This window comes from Galeopterus variegatus, unplaced genomic scaffold (genome assembly GCF_000696425.1).
Source record: "Galeopterus variegatus unplaced genomic scaffold, G_variegatus-3.0.2 Scaffold764, whole genome shotgun sequence".
NCBI classification, from domain to species: Eukaryota; Metazoa; Chordata; class Mammalia; order Dermoptera; family Cynocephalidae; genus Galeopterus; species Galeopterus variegatus.
In genome coordinates, this window is record NW_007726875.1 from 343,975 (window position 1) to 368,726 (window position 24,752).

Below are 24,752 nucleotides of genomic sequence, written 5' to 3' on the forward strand. Positions count from 1 at the left end.
TTTTTTTTTTTTTTTTTTTTTTTTTTTTTTTCTTAGAAAGATGACTGGTAAGGGGATCTCAACCCTTGGCTTGGTGTTGTCAGCACCACGCTCACCCAGTGAGCAAACCGGCCATCCCGATATGGGATCCGAACCCGTGGCCTTGGTGTTATCAGCACCGCACTCTTCCGAGTGAGCCATAGGCCGGCCCCTATTGCGTGTTTTTTTAAATAATGAAAGGGTATCTAATTTTGTCCAATGTTTTTTCTGCATCATTTGACATGATCATGTTTTATTTTTTTTTCCTTTACTCTGTTAACGTGGAGTATTACATTGATTAATTTGTGTATGTTGAAACATCCTTGCATTCCATGAGTAAGTCCCACTTGGTCATGGTGTATAATCCTTTTAATATGCTGTTGAATTCAGTTTGCTAGTATTTTGTTGAGAATTTTTGCATTAGTATTCATAAGGGATATTTGTAGTTTTCTTGTAATGGCTTTGGTATCAGAGTAATGCTAGCCTCATAGAATGAGTTAGGAAGTGTTCCATCCTCATTTTTTGAGAAGTTTGAGAATAATTGGTGTTAATTCTTCTCTAAATGTTTGGTACAGTTCATCCATTCACTTGACTTCGAGTCTGCTACTGTTGAATGAAACAAGCCCAACACAGGAGCATGCAGATGCTGTGAACCTGCTTAGATGGAGTTCAGAGCCAAACAAAGCAGTCTGTGGTAATGTAGGTCAGCGCAGTGGTTACCTGCTAGGAAATGGCAATGCATTATATCATGGATCTCTATGGTTTCCCAGCTGACTCTAAAGAGTCAGTGAATTGTCTGCTTTGACTTTATCCTATTTAAATTATACTTTAAAATATAAAGATGGTTGTAGCTTGGACCACAGTGCTGGAGGAGGTATGAATTGATGGGATTCTGGATATATTTGATGGTCAAAGCTGACAGGTGTGACTTTTGCAAAAATGTGTAGGATGGTGCCCAGGTTTCTGGCCTGCTCCACTGAGAAAATGGAGAGGCTATTTACTGGGATGGGGAATACTCAGGGAGAATCAGTAAAGTCATGACACTGGGTTAGGACTCAGGCATTCAGCTTTTGGTCTCTTCGTTTTGCCTGGCAGAGCTCTAAGGGTTGGGGAGGGGTAGATAGTCCAGTATACAGATACGGATTCAGAGAAGTTGAGTGGGTGGGAGAGATGAAATCAATAAGATAATGGGAGCTTTAGCACATTGTGCTGGTTTGGGAGAGTGAGGCATGGAGTTGGGGGGAGAGGAGAAAAAGACTTAGGTTTGAACAGATGGAGATCCTGTGAGGCATCATGAGACATCAAAGAAGCATCCTGGAGACAGTTGGAGGTCAAGGTTCTCCTTGATGAGAGGACTTCAGAAATATGACTAGATCCTTTTCTAAGCCTCTTAAAGTGGAGTCACATATCATGCACAGATATATATGGAAACCAACAACTTTGATGTTTGCACAGTTGCTTGATCCTGTTGTTTCTTAGAAGCATGATTCTGGTATTAGTCTATTTCTATTGCTTATAACAAAATACATGGAACTGGAATTTGCAAGAAAATGAAATTTATTGCTTACAGTTTGAGAGGCTGGGAAGTCTAAAGTCCAGGGAATACATCTGGTGAGGGTCTTCTTGGTAGTGGCTTTACAGCAGTGCAGGGATCTCACATGGCAGAAAATGGCAGAGCAGAGAGAGAGAGACTTTCATTTTTCTCCTTTTAAAGCCTTCAAAACCATGCTCTGGACCACAGCATGTTCCTACAATCTAATCCTCTCTTGAAGGCCCCAACTTTCAGTTACCATAATAGAATTTCCCACTCTCTTTATACTGTCATGGTGAGGACTAAGTTTTGGGAGTCATCAAGCTATAGCAGTGGGAGTTAGTACCAAAAGCAAGTGCCAGTGTGGATACAGTACCTTTAACTCTTCAGTGACTTGGAAGTGCCTAGAGATTTAATGAAGATCTAGGATTGTGCTTTTACTGGCTTTGGTCACTCCCAAGGGTTTTATTATTACTCTGGTTTGCTTTTTTTTATACTGAGTCTGGGAAACCCAACCCAAGAAATTAATCTCCTAGAGTGTACCTGCTCTACCTCGACATTTGGGTGAGTTCCTCACTCCCCAAATCTGACTCTAGGAACTCCCCAAATCTGCTAAGTTCCATAACTTGCCAAGAGAGACCTTCCCACAAAGCTGTAAGCCCATAAGCCATGGAACAGGTTCCAGGCTGTTCTCTGGCAGGGCTTTGTGGGTGTTGATATCACAGAGAAAATCCAACCCTTGTTCTTTCATGGTAGGGATGTCACATGATAGGATTTATTTTCAAATATGACACTTCAGGTATGGGATTAATTGCAAAATCAGAGTTCTAGCTATATCCTGATAAAAATGAAGGCCAATTATTACAGAATCTCTGCAAATAACTGCATTGTTGTTATAAATAAAGAGGCTCACATGATAGGATTTATTTTCAAATATGACACTTCAGGTATGGGATTAATTGCAAAATCAGAGGTCTAGCTATATCCTGATAAAAATGAAGGCCAATTATTACAGAATCTCTGCAAATAACTGCATTGTTGTTATAAATAAAGAGGCTCAAGTGTTTAATCCTAAATTCTGAGGGGTCAATGAGAACAAGAAACCATTTAAAGAATGTTTTACTACACTAAGGATTGGAAATAGATCACACAACTGTCAAAAGATTAAAACAGTAAAAATAATACCAAATATGTATTCCAAAGAAATAACCACCATGCGAATCACTTCCATCAATTTGTTCAATCCTAGTTAATTTCAGTGGCTGTTGGGGCAGCAGTTCATTTTCATGAGGTCATTGCCTGCTTTGGGACTAAAAATGATCCTAGAAATCCAGACTCCATGCCTCAGTTCAGTCTGACAGTTTTCTAGGTGATATCAGCTCAATATTCCATATTCATGAAGCATCTATAAGTAGAAGTACCTAATTCACTCATTTCCAGGTAGTGTCTTAGACTGCCCTTTGTAGAAGACCCCATTTCTGTTCTGTGGCTTTTAGCACAGCTTCTGGGAAGAAAGTGGAAACCGCCGGTAGTGATGAGAAAACAGAATGGCTGCAGTTATGCCAGGAACCAGCAGTATCAGCATAGAGGAGAGAAAATATTCTGTTGGTGTTACGCAGTGTTGTTTTGGGATGGTAGGAGCCACCTTTCTCCAGCGGGTGTGGCCATGGTAAATATCCACAATCTTCTCATCTTTTCTATTACATGAGCAATCTCTGTAACATATTTTATATTATTGACATTTCACAGACATAGATAGGTTAGGGGTCAAGAACGTTTTGAATTTTTTTTCTAAAGTGTCTGATCCTGGAAATGCAAAATCAAAGAGTTATCAGAAGCTTTTAAGAGGTACATGGCTGTTCAAGGATAGTTAATGTTGTAAGGGGACTGCCTCTTAGAATGATAACCTGGTGTTTAAGAATCAGCCCCCTGCCCTCCTGCTCCACAATCAACATTGCAGAAAGCACAGTTGTGGGGAAATCTGGTTGCTTCAGAATAGAGGACCTTTTGTTTATTTTTTATAATTAAGAGAATAACAAAGTCAGCCCAAAGCATAGAAAGACATTTAGTGAGGTGTGTAACTTCTGCTTTCTGGCTGATGACATAGAAAGAAGAAAGAAAAAAAGAAATGTGGAAGGTGAATGAGACATGAGAGCATCAGAAGGAGTGCAAGGTGGAATGTAAGTTTAATCATCAAAGAGAGGCAAGATTTTACATTTTCCATGTGTGACATCTGGCCTCCCATAATATCTTTTTATTAAAAGTCATTTTCACATGGGAGTAATTGGGATCACCAGAAGACAAAGAAGGCATTAAAGCAGTATCCTAGGGATAAGAGAGAGGTGGGTGTGGTTATAAATTGGCAACACATAGAATAGGTACTATTCATGTTAGAACTGTTCCTTTTATTGTTGACTATTGTGGTACAAGAACCTACGTAGGTGATAAAATTGTATAGAGTTTAATTTATACACACACACAAATGAGTACATGTAAAATTGGGGAAATCCGAATAAGATCAGTGGATTGTATGAAAGTTGATATCCTGGTTGTGATATTCAGCTATAATTTTGCAAGATGTCACCATTGTGGGGAACTAGACAGAGTGTACAAGGGATCACTTTGTATTCTTTCTTACAAATGCATGAGAATCTACAATTATCTCAATAAAGATTGTAAGTTTAAAAAAAATAGTGTCAAGGCCGGCCCGTGGCTCACTCGGTAGAGTGCGGTGCTGATAACACCAAGGCCACGGGTTCGGATCCTATATAGGGATGGCCGGTTTGCTCACTGGCTGAGCGTAGTGCTGACAACACCAAGCCAAGGGTTAAGATCTCCTTACCGGTCATCTTTTAAAAAAATAAAAAATAAAAAAATATCGGGAGAGTGCGGTGCTGATAACACCAAGGCCCCGGGTTCGGATCCCACATAGGGATGGCCGGTTCGCTCACTGGCTGAGCGTGGTGCTGACAACACCAAGTCAAGGGTTAAGATCCCCTTACCGGTCATCTTTAAAAAAAAAAAAAAATAAAAATAAAATAAATAGTGTCAGTACCTCTTCTAGAATTCTGACTGCACAGACTAGATGCATACCACCTGTTGGGCTTCCTTGGCCTCAGGGGAAGACTGAGGTGTAAGGAAGAAGTCCAGAGGTCATAGTGAGCTTGGGTTCGTGGATACGAGACCTTGGTGTAATATGAAAAAAGAACATTGATTTGTGGGCAGATGTGGAGAGATTGTGCTTCTTGATGAATGTGAGGAAATCATGAGGGTCTGGGGCCAAGGAGGCTCTCTTTTGTGCTGCATGTGGATCCAGTATGGCCAGGAGTCCTGAGAGAGAACTGAGAGAAAGGGGACAAATGTTCCCCAGGAGCTGTGAATCCTTTCATCTGTTTTGAGAGTTCTGTAACAGCTGTGGTTGTAGAATACCTTTGGGTGCATTTCAGGGTTCCCTCCAGTATGTGGTACAAGGTTGTGTAGCCAGGGTCTGTCTGGAACTGTGAGGCCACCAGCCTGCTCTGTGTTCCTCACCTGATGCAGGCCCTCAGAGAAGCTTGTGGTGGCTGATGTTTGTGCATGGATTTGGGCGTGTGAGGGAACTGCATGTTTACTCCATGAACTGTGAGATATAGATGCGGTTGTCGGATGCCAGTGGTCCAGATGGGAAGATAAGCATGTGGCAGCTGGTTGGACCAGAATAAGTGGCCTGTGTTCCAGATGTGTGGTGGGCAGGGCAGGGATTCTGCTACTCAGTGCTGGGGGTCTTATTAAAATTTACCCACTTCCCTTCTGGGAGGCCAGCCCTCTTTGGTGGTTATTTTCACCTTCTGTTAAGATTAATCTCTAGGGCTGTCCATTTAGCCCAGTTGTTTACAGTGCAGTGTTATAACACTAAGGTCAAGGGTTTGGATCCCCATGCCAGTCAGCTGGCTACCCCCCTACCCCCCTAAAAAAGAGAAAATTTCAAAACTATTTTTATTCTCTACAGATGGCTCTATCCTTCACCTTCATATTTTCTCCCCACCTTGCAGGTCTATACCTGAAAAAAAATCTATGTATGTTTGTATAATTTGTTATTTTTTGGTGGTGGATAGTATGTGTATATATGATTTTTAAAAACTTTCCATGGAAATATGATATACATGCTGAAAAACATACAAAGGTGTATGACTCAAAATTTTCACAAAGTAAACATACTGTGCACTTGGGGTCTGCCTCTTTCATGCAATATTATACTTGAGGGATTTACCCATATTGTTTTGTATACTTGCAGTTTATTCAGTTTTGTTGATGTATAGCATTTTGTCATGTAAATAAACCACAACTTATTCATCCACTCCCCAGTTGGTGGACATTTGGATAGCATTCAGTCTTATTCTGTTATGAACTGTGTTGCTGTGAACATATGTACACATTTCTCTTGGTTGTACAACTATGAGTAGAACTGCTGTGTCACAGGATGGGCAGTGGGTTAGATTTAGTAGATATTGACTTTAATATTTACATGCCACCATTCTAACTTTAGCAATTTTTTTTGTTGCTGTGAACATATGTACACATTTCTCTTGGTTGTACAACTATGAGTAGAACTGCTGTGCCACAGGATGGGCAGTGGGTTAGATTTAGTAGATATTGACTTTAATATTTACATGCCACCATTCTAACTTTAGCAATTTTTTTCTCCAAGGATTCAAATATTTTCTCCCTTTTTCCCCCAGCCTGGGAAACAAAAATCAAATTGGAAGCATCAACTCAGGATGTTGCTGGGGAAGGACTATCCAATGTTGTGAAAGTTGATTCATTAGGGATGATTTCTGTTTATCTGCATTAGGAGAAACCTGGGAATGTGAGGTCCAGGTAGAAATGCTCCATAAAAACCCAGAGGAGCATTTGAGGTGAATGGCATCCATCCAAGAGGATGTAGATGGTCTGGTGAGAGGCTTTGGTCATCAAAAATTGGGGGAAAGTGCGAGTCCCTGCTCAGTCCTTGCTCTGTGTCAAAGAGGTCCTGCAACAAAAAGTTTTCTCTGAACATGACTCAGATGTTAAACATTCCAGTTACATATGTAATTGCTGGAAAAGCTCTAAAGGTCACATGCTTGACAAAAATGATGATTGTAGAACAGCCATCAACCAAGTTGGTCAACCTGGTCACCTTCATGGAGATCTAACAGGAGATAAGCCTTCACAATGCAATGAAAGTGGTAACTGCTTCAACCATTTCCACACCTTAGTGAACAGATATAATTGTTAGGGAAAGGGAACCATACAAAGGAGAGGGATGTGAGATGGTGTTTGATCAGGACACATGCCCTGATGAGCAAAAGGGCATGTAGATGAAGAGTTCTGACTCTTTCTCAGAACATGAAAATTCATCTACATCCATCTGTAGATGAATGCTACAACTGCAGTGAATGTGGACGATCCTTCAGAGGGAAATCTCACTTCATCTGGCACCAGAGGACTCATACTGGAGAGAGACCTTAATATCCGTAATGACTGTGGAAAATCCTTCTCCAAGAATTACAACCTGATTGTGCATCAAAGAATCCACACAGGAGAGAAGCCCTATAAATGCAATAAATGTGGGAAAGCCTTCAATGCTGGCTCTGCCTTTATAAAGCATGAGAAGACCCACATGGGAGAGAAGCCCTATGAATATGGCCCATGTGAGAAGTCCTTCAGCCACCTCTCTTCCCTTGTTTTGCATCACAGAACTCATACTGGAGAAAAATCATTCAGACGTAAAGAGTGTGAAAAGTCCTTCCCAGATGTCTTTCACTTTATTGTTCATCTGAGTATTCACACAGGAGAGAAAGCCTGTGTATGTACTGAGTGTGGAAAGGCCTTTATTGAGGGCTCATACCTTATTAAACATGGGAGGATTCACACTAGAGGAAAACTGTATAAATGTATGGAGTGTGGAAAATCCTTCAACTGCAATGGTCACCTCATTGTGCATCAAAAAATCCATTCTGGCGTGAAATCCTCGAGTGTAAAAAATGTGGGAAAACTTTCATTGAGAGTTCTTACCTCATCAGGCATTAGAGTATTTATACTGGTGAGAAGCACTGTGGCTGTAACCAGTGTCAGAAGCCGTTCAGGAATATTACTGGCCTGGTCTGGCACCAGAGGACTCATACTGGTGAGAAGCCCATTGAGTGTAATCAGTGTGACAAAGCTTTCAGGGATAGTACATGTCTGACCAAGCACCAAAAGATACATGAGACCTCTTATCAGTGTTTCCAGTGTGGGAAAGGTTTCCACAGCAACTATGCTCTTATTAGACAGCAGTTTTAAGCGCATTGGAGTGACACCTGTGGGGATTCAGTGAATGTGGATGACAGAGATTGTATGGTTCTCTTTACTAACTTGGTGTCAGAGACTTCATATTGAAGAGCACCTGTTAGAAAATAATGCAATTAATCCCTTACTCCTTGGAACAGAAACTGTTGAGACATTGTCTATGACAAGTCAGAAAAATTCTTCTGCCACATTGCTGAACTTACTGGAGAGAAACCCTAGAAATATAACAAATATGTTAAAACCTTCAGGGATTGTTTAATCTTTACTAAACATGAGACTGTTACACATCACAATGAAACCTTTTGAATGTTGCTGACATAGTTGAGAGAGGGGACCAGGGCCTGAGGGAGACTTTTCACTGTGTTTCCTTCTGATGTAATATTATGTGCAGATGTTCATTCAAAACTTAAAAAAAAAAATCAAAATATATGAATGGAATGAATGTAGAAAGCATTTAAACTGAAACTCTTTCCATTCTTTGCATTAGAAGATTTGGTTAACATTAAATTTGAGGTCTCAGAAAGAAGGCTTATCAAAACTCTAGTGTAAAAAGAATGCATTTTGGAGTTAACCAATAAGAGTAACAATATGGAAAAACTCCTTAAGACTATGCTTACATTTGTGTGGTAAGAAAACTTATACTAGGGCCGTCCCGGTGGCGCACTCGGTAGAGTGCGGAGCTTGGGAGTGTGGCGGCGCTCCCGCCGAGGGTTCGGATCCCATATAGAGACTGGTATGCTCACTGGTTGAGCGCGGTGCGGGTGGGACACCGAGGGTTGCAATCCCATTGCCGGTCGCGGTACGGGAGCGACACCGAGGGTTGCGATCCTGTTACCGGTCACGAAAAAAGACAAAAAGGAAAAAAAAAGAAAACTTATACTAGAGGCAGACGACAAATATATACTCAATGTATGAAAGCTTCCAGTCAGAGATCTTCCAGAGTAATTCTGTCTAAAAGAAATATGTGAGCCACATATGTAATTTCAAATTTTCTAATGGCCACATTTAAAAAAAAGTAAAAAGAAACAGTTGAAATTAATATTAATAATATTTTTTTTTACCCCCATCCCCTAAATATCATTTAAACCTGTGGCATGTCAGATTCTCTGTGGCTGCATGTTTTTAGTGGCTACACACTGGACAACACAACTCTAGTGCATCAAAGAATGAGTTCTGGAGAAAGCCCCTTTATAGGACATTTGTCCCATTACAAATCCAGTTAAGTTTTTAGCACATTTCTAGATTGGGTATCTGAAAGTTAGTCCTGACACAGAACCCTGAGGACTTACTGAATTTTTTCACATTTCAACGTATCTGAGATCAGGTTAATGAATGACATGTTTTGATTTAATTTCAAGCCTTTTCTCTTAGTAACACATAAAATATGCATCTTACCATCAGTTGTGCCTTGGATTTAATGAAATAACAATAATATCAGAAGGAGGAATTGAAAGAATAGTGGGATTAGTTCATTTGAGGTAAGACTAGAACTCCCAAGGAAAAGATGTTGCTGAACTGATAACAATTGACATAACTGTTGAAGCAAAAGATGGTAAATTTTTGTGCCACTATTTGTTGTAGTCCCTGCCACACTGTTGGGTATTAAGTGTTATCTGATTTCTTTCTTGTAGCCTGTATCAGCTGTACTTGTTATGATTTTATTGCAAGATTGAAAGTGCTCATAATTAGGAGAGAAGCAAAAGAGTGCAGAAGAGTGCATAGGGTCTTTTAGCAAGTTGCTTCAATGGAAAAATCCCTCTCCTCCTGGGGCTTCTCTTCTAGCTTCTATTGAAATATCTTTATGATCAATATTTTGTGTGTGTGTGTGTGTGTGTGTGTGTGTGTATGCATGTGTGCATTTTGGGCCTTTTATTTGCATTTTGGGCCTTTTATTTATAAAAGAAAACATATGTGCCTGACAGCTAATAGGTGCTTGTTTAAATGGTAGATCTCTGGCTGCTCAAAAGGCTTCTACAGGAAGCCCAATCTCAATTTTAAAAATTGCATGAAATTGCATGAAAGCGTTGGAACAGGATCATGCAAGTATTAGTACCATAGTTGAGAGTACATCTTTTGACATCAGTCAGACTTGGGTTTTACTCATGAGTCTACCTCTTAGTAGCTGTGATCTTAGGTGAATTACTTAACCTGTCTGTGCCTTAGTTCCTCACTTATAAAATGTGGATAAGTCCTACCTCATAAGATTAACTTGAGGTATGTAGAGTGGGATATGGCAGGATTCATAGCAGATTAGCTGCTCCTGCTCCCCTGCCTACTGTTGTTAATGATGATGTTTTCATTACTGATGATGATGTTAACTTTTTTGTTAATAATGATGTTGATGTTACTCTTCTCTGACTCAGGAGGCTGAAAGAAAAAGGAAGTAAGTGGCCTTCTGAAATGTTTTTTGACTGTCAGAACCTATCACTGGTAGGTCATGGATGGCATTGCTTTCCAAGCTTTTGGTGTACATAGTTGGATTAAGAGAAAACAGAGGCCAGTGGACTGGAGGCCTCTTAAGGTGGGCAGAGTTGGAGGACTGGAGGTGAAGAGGACTAGAAGCTCCAGGTGGTGCTTTAGGAGGGTGATGACAGCTGGGATGTGGGACATGCCTACCAAGTGGAGGTGGAGTCCCAGGCACTGAGAAGATGAGGTCTTGGTGGGTTGGCCATTTGGTGTTAAGTGTCTTAGAGTAATGGCGTGTCTTGGAGTGGGAAGGAAGATGATACCCAGTGTTCATTCCATTGTGGTATATGTCCATCCCCCAGTGTTTGGAAAAGGCCTGTTTGGGACCCAAGCTCCTAGACTCAAGCTGGTAAGGACTTCTGTCCCATGCCACAGCTCCTTCCACTCACCAACGACTCATTGAAGGCCCTGTCCCAGCAACCAGTCCAGTCAAGCTAGCCCTCCCTTGAGATGTTGCCTCCATGGGGGTCACATGAAGGGTGAGACGTTCCACTTGGTTAAGGTTGTCCTCGTGTGCCCTTTGGTTCACGTGGCCAGGAATCAGTTCTACAATGTTTCACAGACTGCCTAGCCTCTTGGAAGCCTGCAAGCCCTTTTTTTTCCTACAGGCTTTCCCCAATCTCACCGCATCACTGAGTGACTGCCAATGGCTTTTGTCTACCCAGTCCACCAGTCTTTGGAACATTTCTCTCTTCTACCACCCATCAAGTACCGGTGGGGGCTGCCTTGTTCATTTTGATGGTAGGAGAGTCACTATCAGGGACTCAGTTGGATTCTTGCACTGAGGGAGCAGCCAGTTCTGTGTCTTTATGTCCTTAGCCTCAACTGGTGGAACTGGAGGCCCCTGATGCAGGCTCCTCCCTTAGGAGGTAAAATTGGATTCAAGGACTCTGAGCAGTCAGTTGTGGCTGCTGGTGAGAACTGGTCAACTTGGTGGCTGAGGCTGCCATTCTTTGTTTCCACATTTTACTATGGGCAAAGAGAAGAATGAAACAGATGGGCAGAGACAGGAGTCATGTGGCCTTATAGAGAGAAGGAATGGCTGAGACAGAAGTGGGGTGGAGAGTTGGCATTTCTCAGCCCCTCAGAAGTTAGGATGCACTTACACTGTGAAATGCACTGATAGACAGCCAGTGGATTCTCCTGTATCAGTAAGGCCCATTTAGATGTGTTCTTGTCAGTTGTCAACTGAGAGAGCCTTTAAATCTGTCCCTATGTCTGGGTTCTGTAATTCTTTTTTTGAACCAAATATTTTTACTTTAGTTGAAAAAGTAATCCATGCATGTGGTAAAGAATTAAAAAGTAGGAATGGAAAATGAATGTCTTTTTCACCTGAAGCCCCCTCCTCAGAGACCGCAGTTATTGATGTTTTCTTGTTTATTCTTCTAGAGACATTTAAATAGGGGGTGAGGGGAGTACTGTTTTGGGACACATAGGGTATAGTGTTTTGTATTCTTCCTTGACCTCTTTACAATGTGTTCTGGAATCCATTTCATGCATACACAGGTAAGTATACCTCATTTTTTTTAGTGGCCTCATAACATTCAATTATGTGGATCTGTCAACAGACATATAGATTGATATTATAAACAAGAATTTGAGATTGTAAATGCTGCAGTGTAACATTTTTGTGACTTTTTTCACACATGCAGGCATACTTGGATATACTCAGGTCAATTCATGGGAGTGCAGTTGCTGGGTCAAAAGGTATATGCATTGGAACGTTTGAGAGATATTGCCAAATTATAATCTAAAAAGGTTGAACAGATGAATATTCTAATAGCAATACCTATTTTTTTTACCTTTTTGTCAATGTTCGGGACTGTTAAACTTTCCCAATCTAGCACATAAAATCTGGCATCTTGCCTTACTTTCTGTTCTGTTTACTTATAGAGGAAGTTGAGCATCTTTTTATAGAATTATAAGCCATTTGTACTGCTTTTTCTGGAAGTTGGTTGACTATTATTTGTGTACTTAGCCCGTTATTTTTTCTTGGTTTGGTAGTATTTTTCTTGTTGATTTATAAGCGCTTTTTGTGTATTAAGGACATTCAGCCATTGCCAGTCATATATCTGCAGATATTTTACCAACAATTTGTTTCTTTATTTTGGTTATGGTATTTTTTTTTTTTTTTTTGCCATGTAAGTTTTTAATGTAGCCAAATTTACCACTTTTTTCCCATTGTGGTTTCAGGATTTTATTTCTTTTTTGTTTTAAATTAATTTAATCTTTTTACTTATTATATGTCTGTCCATATATCTATCTCTTCATGAGTTTACTTTGATAATTTTTGCCTATCAAGGTATTTATTTCTAATTTGTAGTATTCCATGTTTCTAGATTTTTCTAGGCAATTGACATGGAAGGTTCAGAAAGTATAATGTAGGAGACTTAAGCTTTGATATAGTCAGTGAATGATCCACAGTTTTCTCTGTTGTAGAGTGGAAAATATGACTATAACTACTATACTTTTTTATTATTTTATTTTTTGGTGGCTGGCTGGTGTTGACCAGCCGCACCCTTGACCAGCACCCTTGACCTTGGTGCTACAAGGCCGCACTCTAACCAACTGAGCTAATTGGCCAGCCTACAACTGCTGTATTTAATATTCGTATTTATTGTATGAGCCAAATGAGTTATTTAACCTAAAAGAAATTAGTGAAGGATGCCATTTGACAGTATACTGAGCCTACCTCTTCTTTTTTTATCAATATTTAGATAGGACATAAAAATACATTTTAATAAGAACAAGTATTAAACATAGTGAATAATGAGTGGTTGAGTAAATGGAAGTTTGATAGATCAGAGTGGTAAGTACTTATTTAATTCATACAATGCATTAGTCACTGTCCTAAGTTATTTATACATGTAGACTTAGTACCTAAGAGTTTAAAATGTATAACACAAAGATTCATGGACAATGACAGATTGGCACATTTATAATCATATTAGGTGACATGAAAATCATCGTAGGAATAGAATGTTTTGGTATGCATCACATAAATGAGCATGAAGAATATTAAATAACTTTATTAGAAAGTTTAACTAACTAGACATACAGACAAATGGATGGCATTTTCCACTAGTAAACACAGGATACACATTATTTTCCAATACCAGAAAAAATTATTTTAAATGGCAAGGTTTTAGGGCTGAAAATATCATTAACCTCATGAAAGCAGGTACCAAACAGGTCATGTTTTCTAAGTGCTGTGAAATGACCGTAGAAAGTATGAATTAATATGTAACCAACTAGTAATATCTAACTACATACAAATTTCATTTAAGGCCCTTTTAATTAACGTTTAAATAAAATGGAAAATTGAAGATCAGATTATTTTTACAGAGTCAGGTACATGCTAAGAGGGAATCACAGCAGTTGGAGCCAAGAGACCTGAATTCAGGTAAATAAATCTGTATTAGCTTAGTGTTATATAAGAATAGTAATTCTGGCCATATGCAGGTATGCAACTGCTATGCAATATATCTTTTAAAACATTTACATAAAATGTCGCATACTAGGGGCCGGCCCGGTGGCGCACTGCTACAGTGCGCCGCTTGGGAGCGCGATTGCGCTCCCGCTGAGGGTTCGGATCCCACATGCGGACTGGTTCCCGCTCACTGGCTGAGCGAGGGGCGGGCGCGGCACCGAGGGTTGTGATCCCGTTGCCAGTCCCGGTCCGGTACGGGTGCGACACTGAGGGTTGCGGTCCATTGCCGGACACGAAAAAAGACCAAAAAAAAAAAAAAAAAAGAAAAAAGAAAATGTCGCATACTAAAAAAATAGTCACCCTCTACAAGTTATTGTTACCATATAGTATATTTGGGGTGAGAAATGTTCCAAATGAAGAAGTTTGCATTTTGTCATGAGGTTATGCTGTCTGCCACAAAATATCTATGTGAAATATTCTACTCATGTACACTGTGGATGTTCGTGCTTATGGGAAAAACACTATACATTTCAAAACTTATAATGCAGACAACTACAAACCCTTAAAAATTTACAAGAATCATTGAATTCTGAATAAAGGTGAAAGGAAGATAGTACTTCCCAGAAACAAAATTAAATAAAGGAAACAATTCAGAGTAGTGATCAAACTCTGAAGCAAGGGCACCTTTCACATACTGGCTAATCACAATGACATCAAATCCATGTGGGTTTTGTCCAACTTCCTGCAGGACAACTGGAATAAATAGAAATAAACTGACTGTACACACCTCAAATGTGATATCTCCCAAGCATGAGAACCAAACTATAAACTATGGAGTACAAACAGAGATAAGCTACCAGGATACGAAGTCAGAAGAAATTAGTCACATGAACATCAGATATTGAAATTATGCTTAAAATGTTTAAATACATACAGTGGGAACAATAGGAAATCAAAATGTGGAAGGAGTAGGAAACTATAATCATGAAAAGCCATATTTGGAAAAGAACCAAATAAAGAAGAAATGACTGAGTATATAAAAAGCCAACTTAATATGCACTGTATGAGCTAAACATTAAATTACCTTGAGCCAATGAGAAGATTAATGAACTGGAATATTGAGCGCAATGTAATACCAAATACAGAAAAGAGAAAAAGTGAATGTCGGGAGGATGGAGAAACACATGGACCTGAAAAGTCCTTCATGACAGGGCAGACCTGCTCCTGCACCTCAGACATATCTTTGGAGCCACCCTTTGTGCTGCTGTCACTCTGTGCTTCTCATCTCCTTATTCTGGGATTTGGGGAGGGTGCTCTGGACACTGTTTGGGAAATAGCAGAGCCCAGCAGGGAAGAATAGAGAAGCCAGACTCAAAAAAGAAAAATCTGGATTATATGTCTTATTTAGGTCTGTGTAAAACTTATATAAGACTATAGACACTGTCTTGGCAGGAAATACCATTTATATTGCTCTGACAGGTTCTGCCAACATGGAAGTAGGGATTAATTTACTCATTTAGACTGGAGCTGGAATCCTTTGAACCTCATCTCTCCTTTGCCTCTATAACTTGACTTTGCTCACTGGACACAAGGTGACACCCACAGACCAAATTCTCAACCAACTAGGCTTAGCCAACTCTTTGGTACTTTTGTCTAAAGGGATCTGCTGTGGATTGACTGAACTGTGTCCCCAAAGTTCATATATCAGAAGCTTAATTCCCACTGTAAATGTTGAGGATGGGAAATCCCAATATGGTAATTGAAAGATGGAGCCTTGAAGAGGTTATTAGATTGTAGGACCATGTCTAGTGAATGGATTAATAGTGTTGGTCAGGGGTGTGGTTCTGAGGGCTTTAAAAGGAGAGTGCATGAGGAACTATCCCTCTCTCTGCTCTGCCATTTCCTGCCATGTGAGACCCGTGGTTCACTGTTGCCACCACCAAGACCCTTACCAGATGTGTTCCCTAGACTTTGGACTTCCCATCTTCCAAAACTGTAAGCAATAAATTTCATTTGCTTACAGATTACTCAGTACTGAGTATTTTGTTATAAGCAACAGAAAAGGACAAATACAGGATCCTTCAAAAATGGCAAATGTCAGTGTTTAAATTAAAATATCTCCTGGATGAAAACAAAAGCAAAAACCCATACATGGACTTTTAAAGTGTCCCTGTTTTCTTTAAATCTTAATTATGGTTTCATTTTGTACATTTAAATCTAGGCCCATCTGGAGTTTATTTTGATATAAGTAGTGAGGGCACTGGGATCTAACTTTTTTTCCCCCATATGGATAGAGTCATTTGTCCCAAAACAATTTATTGAACAATTATTATTTTTCCTAATGGGCCAAAGTTCCATCTTTATCAGAATTCGCATTCCAGTATGTATTTTAATGTTGCTGGATTTTGTTCCATATATTTCTCTGTTTCTGTGTCAGATATCATACTTTACTTGTAACAGTGGCTTTATAGTATGTATAAGGTCTCTCCATAGTACAAGTCACATAAAAATTTTAACTATACAGAAGTATATAGAATAAAAAGATTATATTCTGCCTTTACCGTGATGTGTTTGCCAAATTACTTTACTTGTAACAGTGGCTTTATAGTATGTATAAGGTCTCTCCATAGTACAAGTCACATGAAAATTTTAACTATACAGAAGTATATAGAATAAAAAGATTATATTCTGCCTTTACCCTGATGTGTTTGCCAAAGCTAAACTGTGCTAATAGCTTTCTGTGGACCTTTTGTAATTTCCTCTATGCACTTACATAGTTATGTACCTTCATATATACTTTCATGCAGAGGCAATGCAGCCTAGAGGTTAGGAACAGGACTCTGGGGCCAGACCACCTGGACTGCTATCCCCCCTGCCATTTTATATTTGTAGGGCCGTGGACAAGTTACCAAACTTGTGCCTCAGTTTTCTCAACTTATAAATAAGGGATGATACTACCTCATAAAGGTGCTGTTTAAGAATTAAATGTTATAGATTAAATGTTATAGATGTAAAGTCCTTAAAACAGTGCCTAGCACTGCTATAAAGTTCTATACAAACATTATAGAATTGCTGCTATTATTATTTCTGTACAAATATATACATATAAGTTTTGAGGGTTTGTATTAATTTTTAAATAAAATAATTTTTGTACTCTACCTTACAATATAATGTGTTTTTAATTTTTGTCAAAGTGTAATTAACATGTATGTGGTATAAATAGTCAAATGATGTCAAAAGTTTATAAGGAAAAATGGCAGCTCCACTTCCCTTCTCCCTATCACCTGCCACTACTTCTCACCAGAGGCAACCACTTCCTATTTTTCCAATTGACTTTCCTGGCATTTTCTTCCATATTTCTACATACTTGTACATTTCATTTCATACACTGAAAAAAACACAAAGCAAAGAAACCTAAAGCTGTTTCTTTGAAAAGATCAGTAAAATTGATAAACTAGCCAGTGCGATCAAGAAAAAAGAGAAAAGACAGAAATTACCAACATCAGGAATGAAAAAGATATTACTACAGATCTCACAGACATTAAAAGGGTAAGGGATTAGTTCATTCAGGTTGCTATAACAAAAATGCCATAGATTGAATACTTTATGAACAACAGAAATTTATTGCTCACAGTTCTGGAGGTTGGGAAGTCCAAGATTGAGGCACTGGCATTCAGTGTCTGATAGTGCCTTCTTGCGTCCTCATGTGGTGGAAGGGGCCAACAAGTTCCCTCAGAACTCTTAAAAGAGCACTAATTCCATTCATGAGGGTGGAGCCCTCATGACTAAATTACCTCCTAAAGGTCCCACTTCTTAATACTATAGCATTGGGGATTAAACTTTCAAGGTATGAATTTTGGAGAACACCAACATTCAGATCATAACACGTTATTTTAAGTTTTTGTACATAAGTTCACTAAGTTAGATAACATGGCCCAATTCTTGGAAAGATGCAAATTATCAAAACTCCCTCTTCAAGAAGTAGATAAACTGAATTGACTTGTATATATTGAAGAAATTGGGTTTTTTCTCCCAAAACAAACTCCAGACCCAAGATATTTTTGTTGGCAAATTCTGCCCAACACTTAAGAAAGAAATGATGTCAATTCCACACTTCCAGAAAATTGAAGAGGAAGAAATGCCTCCCAACTCATTTTATGAGCCTGCATTACCTGTTTACTAGAATCGGACAAAGATAGTGCATGAAAACTATAAACTGATATCCCTCATGAATGTAAACACAAATATTCTCAAAAATATCAGCAAATCAAATCCTGCAGTATATAAACATAGTGCAACATGATGAAGGGGTTTACCCTGGGAATGCAAGACTGGGTCAGTATTTGAAAGCCGGTGTAATCCACCATTATTAACAGAATAAGGAACAAAAACTACAGGATTTTATCAGTAGGCGCAACAGAGCATTTGAAAAAAATTCAATACCAGCAAACTAGGAATAAAAGTGAACTTCCTTAATCTGAAAAGGGCATTGTGCTAATAACCTATAGCTAACATCATAATGGTGAAAGCCCGATTTTCCCCTTTGAGTGGAAAAAGACAAGAATGCCTACTCTTCCCACTGCTGTTGAAGATCATATCGGAAGTCCCAGCCAACGCAATTAGCCAGGAAAGAGACACAAAAAGTTGCATAATGCAATTCTCATCTAACTCCTGGTGAGGTTTTTTTTTTGTAGACATAAGGAAATTTATTCTAAAGTTTATATGGGAAAGCACAAAAATTAAAATAGCTAAAACAATTTTGAAAAAGAAAGAAAAGTGGAAGGAATAACTTTACCCGATGTTAAGCCTTACTATATAGCTAAACAATCAAGAGAACGTGGTATTGGCAGACACATAGGTCAATGGAACAGAATAGAGAACCCAAAAATAGATTCACAAAGATATTCCCAAATTAGTATTTTAAATGCTTTCTTTTAATACTTTTATGTGTAGATTAACATTTATCTTATCCTTTTCCAAAAAGGATAAAAGGTGGTTTATTTTATTTATTTATTTATTTTTTTTCCTTTTTGTCTTTTTTACTGACCGGTAACGGGATCACAACCCTCGGTGTCACGCCCGTACCGGGACCGGCAACGGGATTGCAACCCTCGGTGTTGCGCCCGCACCGCGCTCAGCCAGTGAGCGGGAACCGGTCTCCACATGGGATCCGAACCCTCGGCGGGAGCGCCGCCGCGCTCCCAAGTGGCGCACTCTCGCCACTGGGCCGGCCCACCCAACTGATTTTTGATGGCATAAAAGCTGTTCAATGGAGGAAGCATAGTGGTATGTCCACTTTGAATATGTCCCCCACATTTTATGTGTTAGAAACTTAATACCCCAATTCATATGTTGATTGGAAGTGGGGCATTTGAAAGGTCATAATGATTAGGTAAGGTTGTCAGCGTGGGGACCCCATGATGGAACTGGTGGCTTTATAAGAAGAGGAGAGACCTGAGTTGACACGCATGCTCTTGCCCTCCCGCCGTGTGATACCCTCTGCTGTGTTATGATGCAGCAAGAGGGTCCTCACCAGAAGTCGAACAGAATTTGTAGTTGGCCTAGCAGAAGTGTGGGTAACCTGTGGCTGGTGTCTGAAATGGGGGCAGTCTTGTGGGACTGAACCTTTGACCTGTGGTGTCTGTGCTAATTCTGGCTAGTTAGTATCTGAATTGGATTGAATTGTTGGACACCCAGTTAGTATTGGAGAATTGGTTGGTGTTGGAAAAAAACATACATGTGGTGTCAGAAGTGGTGTGAGAAAAAAGACACCCAAACATCCATAGGGGAAAATGAACCTCAATATAAACCACATGTCTTATACAAAAATTGACTCAAAATTGGTGATTGACTTAAATGTAAAAAGTAAAGTTATAAAACTTTTAGAAAAATAGGAGAAAACCCTCAAGAGTTAAGACTAGGCAGAGTTGTTAAACTTCACACCAAAAGCATGGTCCATAAAAGGAAAGACTGATAAATTGGCCATTATCTAAATGAAAATCCTTCATTCTACTGAATACCCTATTAAAGAAATAAAAAGACAAGCTTCAAGAGTGGGAGAAAATTTTTGCAAACCATGTATCTGACAAAGAATGTATATGTAGAATATGTAAAGATCTTTCAAAACTCAACAGTTTTTTAAAAAGAAAATGGGCAAAGACATTTCACTGAAGAGGATATACAGATGGCAAACAAACATGAAAGTATGCTCAACATCATTAGCCATTAGGGAAATGCAAATTAAAACCACAATGAGCTATCGCTACACCTATCAGAATGGCTAAAGTAAAAAATAGTGATAACACCAAGTGCTGGTAAGAATGTGGGGAAATTGATTCACACGTTGGTGGTGAGAATGTAAAATGGTACAGCTGCTCTGGAAAAGAGTATAGCAGTTTCTTACAACACTAAGCATGTGCCTACTATATGACCCAGCAATTACACTCTTGGACATCTATCCTAGAAAAGTGAAAACTAATGTTCACATAAAAATCTGTACACAAATGGGGCCGGCCCGTGGCTCACTCGGGAGAGTGTAGTGCTGATAACACCAAGACCATGGGTTTGGATCCCAATATAGGGATGACCGGTTTGCTCACTTGGGAGAGCGTGGTGCTGACAACACCAAGTCAAGGGTTAAGATCCCCTTACCTGTCATCTTTAAAAAAAAAAAAAATCTGTACACAAATGTTTATAGCAGCTTTATTTGTAATAACAAAATACTGGAAATAATCCTCATGTCCTTCAACGGATGAATGTTTAAACAAACTATTGTATATCATCAAAATACTACTTGGCAATGAAGAGGAGTGGACTACTGATACACATTACTTCAGTGGATATCAAGGGAATTATGTTCAGTGAAAAAAGCCAATCTCAAAAGGCCATTTACTGTATGATTCCACTTATCTGACATTCTGTAAAGGCAAAACGGTAGCCACAAACTACTGATCAGTGGTTGCCAGGGGTTATGGGTGGGGGAGGATGTGACTACAAAGGGGCAGCAGGAGGAAGTTTTTGTGCAATGGAACTGTTCTTTGTCCTGATTGTGTTGGTGGTATATGAGTTAAAATTTATAGAACTGAATACCAAAAAGTATGTGTTGTTGTATGTAAATAAAAAATAAATTATATAAACTGTTCAAGTATACATTTAAAATATTAGTTCACACAAAATGACCAAAATAACATTCTCATAAGCTCTGCTGTCTAGAAAACTCTGGAATATGAAGCAACTTTGTAGCCCTTGTCTACTGGAGTGGCCACATCTATTTTGGACTTACGTGCACACCCCTCACCCCAGCTGCCTCTCTCACATTTTCGTCCACTTTAGCAGCTCCTGAAGACCCACGGCATGGATAGTTTTCGAATTCTATTAGTTCCTGGAACAGCAGAATCAGCAGAATCCTTTTGTCCTTTTTTTTTTTTTAAGCGAGTCAGTGTCTCTGAGTCTCAGTGCCTCGACATCTGTCTTTGGGTCTCTTCATCTCTGTCTCCCTATTTCTGATTCTCACTGTCTCTGTCATCTCTGGGTTTCCTTATTGCAGAGTTTCTCTCCGTCTTTGGGTCTCTCTGTCTCCCCAGTACTGTGTCCACCAATTTCTGTCTCTATTTCCGAGTCTCTGGATTTCCCCTTCTTTAGGTCTTTCTCCCTTTTCTCTGTGTCTGTTGGTTCCTCCTTGTCTCTTTTCCTTTCCTTTTCTGTCTCCGTGTATCTCGCCAGAGTGTTGTCTGTGTCTGTGTTGTCTGTCTCTTTCTCTGCGCGTGTACGTCTCTGGGTCTTCACGTTTCTGCCACTCCCAGACTGCGTCTTTTTGCCTCTATGTCTCTGTCTACTCCCGTCTCTGTCCGTCTCCCCGTCTTTGTCTCTCCGGGTACATGGTCTCTCTGGTTGTCAAGGGCGTATATTTAATCCGTTTGTTTGCCGCGTTGCTATGGCGTCGAAAATGACGCAAGAGCAAGAGTGGGTGAGGCGGTGTCCGGAGGCTACCCTGCCTTTGATTGGCTGTCTGCTCCGTCATAGCAGCCTCGCCCCGCCCCACCCCACCGGGACAAGCCCGCAGCATGCTGGGAGGAGTAGTTCGCGGCGCGGTCCCAGCGCGCATGCGCAGTCCGACCGGCCGCCATCGCGCAGCTTTGGGCTCCGGGCTACCGGGACGGCCTGGGGTAACTGCGCAGCAGGTGGGTCGGGCCCGGAGGGATACGTTGTGAAGGGGGCGAGGAGAAGGGGGCAGGGAGGGACACTGGGCTTGGGACGGGATGAGGGCGCCTCCGGTGGGAGTGCAGTGGGGGGTGGGCGATGGGCCTTGTAGTCCCAGGATTTTGATCTCGGGGAAGGGAGGGTCTGGGATCCCCTCGGGTGGGAGTGTGGTGTGGGATGGGCCGGGGGCCACTTAGGTGGGAGTGTAGTGGGGGATGGACCAACGTGCCCCAGGGTTTCGATCCCCTTGGGTTGGGGTCTGGAAGGGGGAGGGTCTAGGAGCCCTTCGGGTGGTGTGTGGTGGGGGAAGGGGCAAAGCTGAGGGTGGGTGAGGGGCCAGAGCTCCTTTTGGGTGTCCGGGTTGGGTTAAGGTAGAGGGGACCCCTACTGCCGGCTGAGGGGGCGGGAATTAGGAGAGAATGAGTGCTGGTTTCTGAGTGTAGGTCCTGGGAGGGAAGGGGCTAATGTGGGGGTTGAGATGTGGAGGGCAAGGGCTGAGATACTCCTGAGTAAGGAGGGAAAGAGGGGAGGAAGGTCGGGGTGGGGGAGATCCCCTTTTTGGCTGTCCGCGAGTGGGAGGGCTGAGGTTGCCCCTATTGGAGAAGGCCTCGGTGCAGGGAAGTGGTGGGGGCTGGGTAGCAAGGGGCGGAGCTGAGCCGCCTGGTGGCAGCCCTGTAGTGATTCTCTGCCCCTCCTCCGGGATGTCCCGCCTCTCCCCAGTTGCCTGGAGGTGGGTTCGGTTTGAAAGAGGTGCCTGCCTCTGCCCCAGGGACCCCTTTCATGGGAGAGAGGCAAGAGTGGAGGGGTCCTGGCCTCTGTCTTGACAGGGGAGGGGGCGGGATGGGGAGGATGGATAAGATCATCTGATGCTGCCCTTCCCTGATGCTTCTGATGGTGCTGGTGGATGGGGCAGGTGAGGAGGAGTAGGGACCACTGAGGTTTGTGGGGTTTTTTTCTTTTAACGTTGTTTATTAACATTTTTAAACTTTTTTTTTGGCGGCTGGCCAGGTACAGGGATCAGACCCTGGACCTTGGTATTATCAGTACCGCTTTCTAACCAACTGAGCCAATCGGCCAGCCCTATTTTAACATTTTTTTAAAGTTTTCAAATTTATAAAAAAAGTTTTTAGAACTCCTGCACACACTTTGCCCAGATTACCTGTTAGTATTTTGTATTGTGTCAAATTTTAACTGTCCTCTCCACTCCCCCGTGAGTGTGTGGGGAGAGGTGTCTATCTCCCACCCCCCACTCCTCTCCCTTCTCTCCCTCTTCTCCCCCTCCTTTCTTCACCTAATCCTCCCTTCTTTCTCTCTTTCCCTCCCCCCACTGTCTCCTCTCTTCTTTCTTTCTTCTCATCTCTCTCCTCTCCCTTTTCTTCTCCCTCCTTCCCCCTTCTCTCCTTTTCTCCCTCTTCCCTCTCTCCCCTTCGACCCCACTTTCTGATATATATACCCGTATCTTAGCTGACTCCTTAGAGGCTAAGTTGGACAGTTACACCATCCTCTGTTCCACACCACGATCTGGTCCCTTGTCTATCTTCACCCCCGCCGTGTTCCCCCCCACCCCCCATTCCAAGGATGTCCTGTACAAGTTTTCTTTTCGTGCTGTGGAGCCAGAACAGGACTACATGTTGCATTAAGTTCCTGTTTCTCTGCATGATCTTTGGGTCTGTGAATTCCTTGTTATTTCTGACCTTGAAGCATTGGGGGAACCCAGGTCAGTTATACAGATGACTCTTTGTTCTGTCTGTCCTGTGAGTGGATTGGGAGTGTGTGTTCTTGGAAGGGACCACGGAAAGCCACTGAGATGTTAACGATGACTTCTGTTCCACATTTTTTCATTCTTTTAAATGTACCTTTTACCTTTTATAATGAATAATCTGTAGATGAGGCCAGGGGAGACCATGTGAATATCCTGCGACCCATCAACCTCCCACCCCAGACCCAGTGTTTGTCCGTGGTTGGATCCTTGGGCCTGTGACTGTGATGTTTGGAAAAAGTTGTCAGTGGCATTTTGTTTACAAGGCCCTGAGGAGTTTGGGGTCATTGGCATGGCTGGGCAGGTGGGGGTGGGGGGCAGATGGAGAGCTGGTAGTAAAGGTCCCTTAGGAGGTTAGGTGTCCTGGAGCAGGCAGGAGGGACTGGAGCAGATATGAGGGATCACTTGAGGTCAGGGCTGGGATAGTGGGGGGCCAGAGTAGTCTCTGCTTAGCACAGGATGAAGGGGATTTTCTCCAGTGCTCCAGAGGCCCACGAGACTTGGGACCCCTCAACACAGCCAACCAGCCAGCCACCCACCCACCCACTGTGGCTTCTTTGCCTCAGCTCCTGCATCCCAGGCCCCAAAAGGGCGAAGTTCACAGGAACAACTCAGGATGCCTTCACACTGCTCCATCTGCTGAAGCCAGGGTGGGGGGGCTGGGTCCCAGGAAAATGCTATCCAAAACAAATCCTGGACAACACTGAGGTGGAGGTGGGCCTGCCTGGTTCCTCTGCCTAATGGAAAAGTCCTTGGAGCAGTGTGACCAGGGATGGGACCGAGGGAGGCAAGCAAGGCACACTCAGGACTGGAGGTTTCTGGAGACTCTTGGATGGCTTCCTCCTCCTCCTGGTTCTTTTTTTTTTTCTCTTTTTCCGTGTCCGGCAATGGATCGCAACCCTCAGTGTCGCCCCCGTACCGGACTGGGACCGGCAACGGGATCGCAGCCCTCGGTGTTGCTCCCGCGCCTCACTCAGCCAGTGAGCGGGAACCGGTCTGTATGTGGGATCCGAACCCTCGGCGGGAGCGCTGCCACACTTCCC

The 24,752-nt window shown here is 41.6% G+C and overlaps 1 protein-coding gene across 4 annotated transcripts in view; it reads left to right on the forward strand.

Moving 5' to 3' along the window:
* ZSCAN18 (zinc finger and SCAN domain containing 18) overlaps positions 1–24,752 on the forward strand; it is a 47,181-nt gene that overhangs the window by 10,049 nt on the left and 12,380 nt on the right. The window contains exon 1 of one of the 4 annotated variants that reach the window (XM_008572209.1): positions 21,857–21,931. The exons of 2 other annotated variants lie outside the window; for them this stretch is intronic. The gene's annotated coding sequence lies outside the window, so the exon portion shown is untranslated. Of the gene's footprint in view, positions 1–21,856; positions 21,932–24,752 lie in introns of those variants that run through there. One more of the 4 variants, XM_008572211.1, reaches the window with a different exon arrangement.